General features: G+C 52.6%; 1 long non-coding RNA gene across 1 annotated transcript in view; it reads left to right on the top strand.

Moving 5' to 3' along the window:
* The first annotated feature begins 1844 nt into the window (after positions 1–1844).
* Positions 1845–6781, top strand: part of LOC104982015 — a 33295-nt gene continuing 28358 nt past the window's right edge. The window contains exon 1 of the long non-coding RNA XR_824456.1: positions 1845–2313. This is a non-coding gene — a long non-coding RNA (uncharacterized LOC104982015). The remainder of the gene's footprint in view (positions 2314–6781) is intronic.

The raw sequence follows: 6781 nt of genomic DNA, 5'->3' as shown, positions 1-6781 counted from the left end.
ATGCTGTTCTTCGCAGATGTGTGTCTTTGGGGGAAGATGGTTCTGCTTGGGACTGAGGCTGGGGATCTTCTCACAGAGGACAGAGCCCTGATTCTGCTACAGAGAAGTGAGAGGATGCTGGTCTCAGAGCCCTGAGGGGCTTGCCGGGCTTGGGAAAGTGCAGGGCAGTTGATGTGGGAGCCGCTAGCAATTGCTGAATTGTCATCACCTGGCTGAGGCTGGTCTTGATGAGTCCTGGAGACACACCATGCACTCAGATGCCCTGTGATGCCAGCTCCATAGTCAAGGACTTGGTAAGTCCCAGCGAGGCAGTTTGCTAGTGGTATAGGTCCAGCATCTAAGAGGAAAAGAAACTAAAAAGTACTCTCTCGGTGGGGCTTCTCCAGTGGCTCAGCAATAAAGAACCCACCTGCGACGCAGGAGCTGCAGGAGGCTCCAGTTGATCCCTGGGTCGAGAAGATTCCCGGGAGAAGGGAATGGCAACTACTCCAGTATTCTTGCCTGGAGAATTCTGTGGACAGAGGAGCCTGGCAGGCTACAGTCAGTAGGGTTGCAAAGAGTCTGAAGCAACTTGTCACGCGTGCATGCACTCTCTTGGTGAGGGCACGGGCTCCTCCTGGGTGCCAGGGCTCTGGAGGATGAATCTGTTCACTCTTAGACCCAGCTCATGCTCCTATTCCACCCCTTGGAATTACCAAGGGGCAAAATCGGAGCAGGAGCAGATGAAGCCTAGGCTTAATGAGAAGTCAGGGAGGCAGTGGTTGTGTTTGCCTACGCTCAACCCAGAGAGAAGAACTTAGGTGCAGGGTCAGGAAATGGGACTGAAGAACCCAAGGCCAGACCTCTGCTCTACAATGACCTGGTCGACCTTGAGAAAGTCTCTTAAGATATCTAGGTCTCAGTTTATAAGCTCTCCCTTTTACAGTCCCAGGAATGTCACGTAGGGAACACCAGATAGTCTATACTGCCCCCTGGTGTGAATTTTTAAAAGAGCTCTCCTCTGAGCCTGTAGAGCCCCTCTGGCTTGCTGAATGCATGTTCAAAATGCCCCCTTCCTTTAGGAGAATAGAGTGCCTCTCCAGGTTCGTGGCTTGGCAGGCAGAGAGTGGACTGGATCTCAGCTCTCATTTGTCCCTGGACCTGGTGACTTTGCACAGCGTGCAATCTGTACAACCATCTGCGGTGGCCCTGCGGATGTGGGGATTGAATGACATAAAGGCAATGAGTGTGATTTTAAATGTAGACCAGACAGATGTTCAGTGTTGTACACATGAATTTTTTTTTAATCACACAGGATCAGTATCCACTTCCTTGACACCCTGGAATCCACTCCTCTGCCCTCTTCCAAAGCTCCCCACTGACTGTGTGAGATACACAGACGGTAACAGTGGCAATCAGCCCCCCATAGCCTCCCCTGTGAGGAGACAGACAGGTGCGATGAGGTAGAAGGGGAGCACAACTGAGAAGCCAGATGTTCCCAGAACTCGGGCTTCTGATGAGGAGACAGAGCTGAGCTATAAGAAGAGGGAAAGTGGGGATGGAGCTGGGAGTCTCTGGGGAGCAGTAAAACCTTTGGGAATGTTGGGGATGCTGACACAGCCTCTCCTGCTGGGAAAGCCCAGGACTCCCCGGAACCGGCCACAAGGATGGGACCAGTTAGCAGCTGGGTCTCTGGAGGACAGTCTGAGCCTGGAGGTAGCAGTCAGAAAGTGCAGCCTGGGGATGGCCACTCCCATGGTGGGGAAATGCATTTAGAGTCCCCTGAGCTGCAAACCTGGAACTGTTTCTGATTCAGATGAGAAGAGATGAAAAGCAAAAGGCAGAGAAGCTCAGCTACAAGAGACCCCAGAGGCGAGCAGGGGAGGGGGCTTCCTCTGGCCTCTGGTGGGTGGGTTGGGCTCTGAGTGACACCATCTAGCCCTGTGCTGGGCACCTGCCCTGCCATGCTCAGAGGACAGAGCCCATCAGGGGCTATCTGGTCTCCTTGAGGGTGTGGAGTCTGCTGGCCACATTCCCTCCAAGTGGTCCCTCTTGCTGTGTTGGCCACATTCCCCTGGGACCAAACAGCCTGCAGCGGTGGTTCAGGAGGTGACGGGGGACAGATTCTGGCATCCTAATCACACTCTCTCTACCTGCTCTCCTTAAGATATTCCACTTTGGACTCCTTCCCCGAGTGTCCCCTTGGCGTGGAGGCGAGCAAGGCAGAGTCGGCCCAACTCCACCGGCCTCCCTGCCCTCCTTGTCCTCTGCGTGGAGCAGCGTCAGCACGGCCAGGTCCTCACGTTCACATCCAGGATCTGCCATCAGAACCGGGTGAGGAGGCAGCCACTTCGGCTTGCTGGAGGCCCGTGGTGGGGAGCGGGCGTGTGGGTGCCCTTCTCCCAGAGTGCGGAGGAGGGTCCGAGGGGCTTGCCCACCCACCGGGAGCACTTGGCTCACGAAGCCTTCACTGTCCTTCACCCATAGACTCTCCTCAGGGCACAACCCTCCAGAAAACCAGTTCAGTGAAAATAGTATCAGGAGAGGACATTAGGGAAGCCCGTGTTGGTGCCTGTGTTAATGAGGAGAGGTGAGGATTCACACAGGGTAAACAGTTACAGGGGCAGATGCTGAAATGTGTGTTTCCTAGGGAAGCCTGAGGCTGGGCAAAGGAGGCTGGGCAAAGGAGGGAGGGAGAGGAACTGGGCTGAGAAGGCCAGCAATGTGAGAACCAGAGAAAGATGGTGCGGCAGGGTCTGCAGAAGAGAAGGGTGAGGGTGGTGAGTGAAAGAAGACTCCCCAAAGAGGGAACGGCCCACCGTGACGCAGGACCCACCTCTGTCCATATGGGGGAGGAGTCAGGACGTGCCCTCTGAACAGCAGGGGCAGGGGTTCTGCAGAGGCAGCAGGAGCCCCGGCAGTGCCTGGTAGATTCCATCTGGGATGGTGGGCAGAGTTCCTTTTCTCAACTGTCTGGGGACACGTGAGGCATGGTTGGCGCTAGTGGTAAAGAATCCTCCTGTTAATGCAGGAGGTGTGAGAGATGTGTGTTTGATCGCTGGGTTGGGAAGATCCCCTGGAGGAGGAAATGGCAACCCACTCCAGCATTCTTGCCTGGAGAATCCCAAGGACTGAGGAACCTGGTGGGCTTCAGTCCATGGGGTCGCAAAGAGCTGGACACGACTGAAGTGACTTAGCACACACGCAGGCACGAGGCGTCCCTGGGACAGCCAGACTGCAAGGATCAGGGTGGGTGCCAGTGAGTTCAGAGTGCAGCAGCCTCAGGTTTCTGAGCCAGAGAGAGGACCAGGCCCTGAGGGGGTGTGTCCCTCACATCAGGGGCTTCGAGTAGGGCTGGAGTAGGGGGGGCTGCAGTGTATCTGGCCACCATGCAGACTAACCCAAAGGCTGTGGCTCCAAGGTAAACCGGGGCACCTGGGAACATGTGCAGAAGTGTGAGTAGATTTGGGAGACAGGGAGAACCTCACAGCTCTGTGCTTCTCAAGCCTCACTTTGTCCGCCACCTGGTCACTGCTCCAGGGAGCTCCCCACCAGGGGGCTGCCCACAGCACTCACACCAGGAAGTTGATGCCCCTGGCACTCTAGGGCCTAGGAGGAGACAGAGGGTAGCACAGAGGGTGAGGAAGAGACAAAGCTGTGGATCAAATACCCCCTCCCAGGGCTGGTCAAGAGGGATCAGGAGTAGTGGGCACAGAGCCTTCACCATCTGGAGCTGGCCCTGCTCCGGCACCCAGACTGCTGGCCTTCGGGTGCAGTCTTTGCTGGTGAATACCATTCCGCTGTCCGGGTGTGGCCACGATTTGTGTTGCTCTGCTGTGCTCCATCTCCTTTTCCTAAAGATGCATCCTGACGTATCTGCCCCTAACACACTGAAGAGTGCAACATCTTGATCAACTTGCTTAAGGAATGTCACAAACATTACAACATTCTGAAAATTTCTGGTCATTTGATCTTGATCAGGAGATGAGAAATTACATGAAGAATGAGTACATGGGCAAGAGGAACAAGAGCAAGGAGTCTGGCAACACAAGTCAAAAGAGACTTCTTAAAAAAAAAAAAAAAGAGAGAGAGAGACCTCTTAATCCTACAGATGGTGATTGCAGCCATGAAATTAAAAGACGCTTACTCCTTGGAAGGAAAGTTATGACCAACCTAGATAGCATGTTGAAAAGCAGAGACGTTACTTTGCCAACAAAGGTCCATCTAGTCGAGGCTATGGTTTTTCCAGTGGTCATGTATGGATGTGAGAGTTGGACTGTGAAGAAAGCTGAGTGTCGAAGAATTAATGTTTTTGAACTGTGGTGTTGGAGAAGACTCGAGAGTCCCTTGGACTGCAAAGAGATCCAACCAGTCCATTCTAAAGGAGATCAGTCCTGGGTGTTCTTTGGAAGGAATGATGCTAAAGCTGAAACTCCAATACTTCGGCCACCTCACGTGAAGAGTTGACTCATTGGAAAAGACATGGGGCAGGAAGAGAAGAGGACAACAGAGGATGAGATGGCTGGATGGCATCACCGACTCGATGGACGTGAGTTTGGGTGAACTCCGGGAATTGGTGATGGACAGGGAGGCCTGGCATGCTGCAATTCATGGGATCACAGAGTCGGACACGACTCAGCAACTGAACTGAACTGAATCCTATAGAGGAATCTGAAAAACAGATCATATTTCCACTGCATGCCTTGGCTAACAGAAGACCCAAGGACTCTTGTTTGGTAGGTGAAGGAATCCTGTTGAACTTGGTCTCCAGAATCCTTTGAAGGGAAAGTGACCCATGAGAAATCCCGCCTTGGAGAAATCTGGAAACCCTGGATCCGAATATTTGTCTGACAGAAAGTACTCTCCTCTACCAAGACACCTGACTTCTGACATGTTTCTTCCCTTTGCCTATGCCAGTTAACTTATCGTCCTCAATAAAATCATTGATTTTAATCATTCAAAGAAAGAGAAACCCCCTCCCTCCCTCCCTAGTTACCCAGGAGGCCTTGGCCGACACAGGTGGATCCTGGAACACTGACCTTTTGCTGCCCGCTTCACTGTGGCCTCATGCTGGGTTTCTCTCACCTGAAGACCCTCTGGGAGAAAACTGGACGGTGCCCAAGTTAGAACCCTACACTTGACCTGAACTCAGCTCCCAACCCTGTTGGACTCCCTCCTTTCACCCTTTATACGCCCAGGCAAACCCCTCTTCTTAGCTTCCCCTCGTTTCTGGAAATCTTCACTCTTTAAGTCCCATATACCTGGAGTCTCTTTTCTGGAAAATTTATCTGGCTGATTCCCACACCCTTTCAAAACTCTTCAAAAATGACTGTTTCCCTGTGAGCCCCCACAAACAGCGCCCACTCCCACAGTGACCACGGTGGGCTCACCAGCCTGGCGGCTCTCCTGCTCCAGTCCACAGAGCAGCTCCTGCTCTGGGCATCGTCCCAGCTTCTCTGGGCTTCAGGCATTTGTACCCTGCAGGGCCCTGCCAGGCACGGAGCCACCGTCCTGGTTAAGAATGTGGGTTTTGGAGTGAGGCAGACCTCGGTTCAGTATCATCCCTGACACTTACAGCGTGTTTCCCACCGTGAAGCAGTTACAGCAACACTGAGCGCCTCAGAGACTAACGTGATGGGGTGTTGGTATATGTCTGGCACACAGGAAATAACCTGAATTATGCTGAGGAAAGCAGAGTTTTGACTTCCCTAGGCTGGGCATGCGTGTTCTCGTCTCTGCACCCATATCATCCCCATCTCTGGCCCCTCGCCATGGCCACCAGCCGCTCTCAGTCCTCAGCCTCCTCCACGTGGCACGCATGGTGCCCATCATGCTCGGCCCCTCCCCCCGCAGTGCTGCCACTGCCCTGTCCATGTTCTGCTGCTGCCAGCTGCTGCCTACCAGGAGGACTGTGTCCTGGGCCAGATGCCAGGGGATGGTGAATATGACCTTGTGGGCAGAGATGGCTGTGACAGCTTTAGCCCCATCCTTCCCTCCTCCTGGGATCCTGATCAAAAGACATAAAATGCCTTCTCTAACATCCCAGCCTCCAAATCTGTCTGAGCAGAAAAGAGATAGTAGCTTTTCTGAGCACCTACTATATATACATCAAGCCTTCCATCGTTCGTCATCTATCTATCACAAAGGTATTACTATCCAAGTGTTATAATATTCTACAGAGATGGTTAAATAAAGTCACAAATCGCTCAGGGACACACATTTGGAGCCCAGATTCAAATCCAGGTCAGAGTCCAAAGCACTGGTCTTTTTATCGTCTCACTTTGCCTCCTGGGAAATGGGTGTATTTAAGACAGAAGCTCAGCCTTGGAAAGATGATGGCAATATTGCCTGGACTTCAGACTTTGGAGTCATCCTTGATTCCTCTGTGTCAGACCTCACAGCTGCTCTCTCAGAAAATCCTGAGGGTTCTCTCTCCCTGTACACCAAAATGTAACATTGTCACCATTTGCACTGCTGTTGGTGGTGGGAGCCACCGCCATCTCTCTCCCTGCTTCCATCCTTGCCTGCCTAAAATCTGACCTTGACACACAGAAGTCTGAGTGATCCTTTAAACGTGTCACCAGAGCAGGTGTCTCCTCTACTTAAAAACTTGTGGTGACTCCTCATATCATGCAGAGTAAAAGCCCGTCTTAGTCTGTTGGGGCTGGTATAACAAAAGGACCATAGACTAGTAGCGTATAAACAACAGAAATTAATTTCTCACCATTCTGGAGGCTGGGAAATCTGAGATCAAGGCACTGGAAAATGTGTGTTTTGGTAACGGGCTGCTTTCTGGTTCACA

The sequence above is a fragment of the Bison bison genome, unplaced genomic scaffold, assembly GCF_000754665.1.
Source record: "Bison bison bison isolate TAMUID 2011002044 unplaced genomic scaffold, Bison_UMD1.0 scf7180017864526, whole genome shotgun sequence".
NCBI lineage: Eukaryota > Metazoa > Chordata > Mammalia > Artiodactyla > Bovidae > Bison > Bison bison.
Note: the sequence above shows the minus strand (reverse complement) of the source record. Positions and strands in the feature narration are given on the sequence as shown.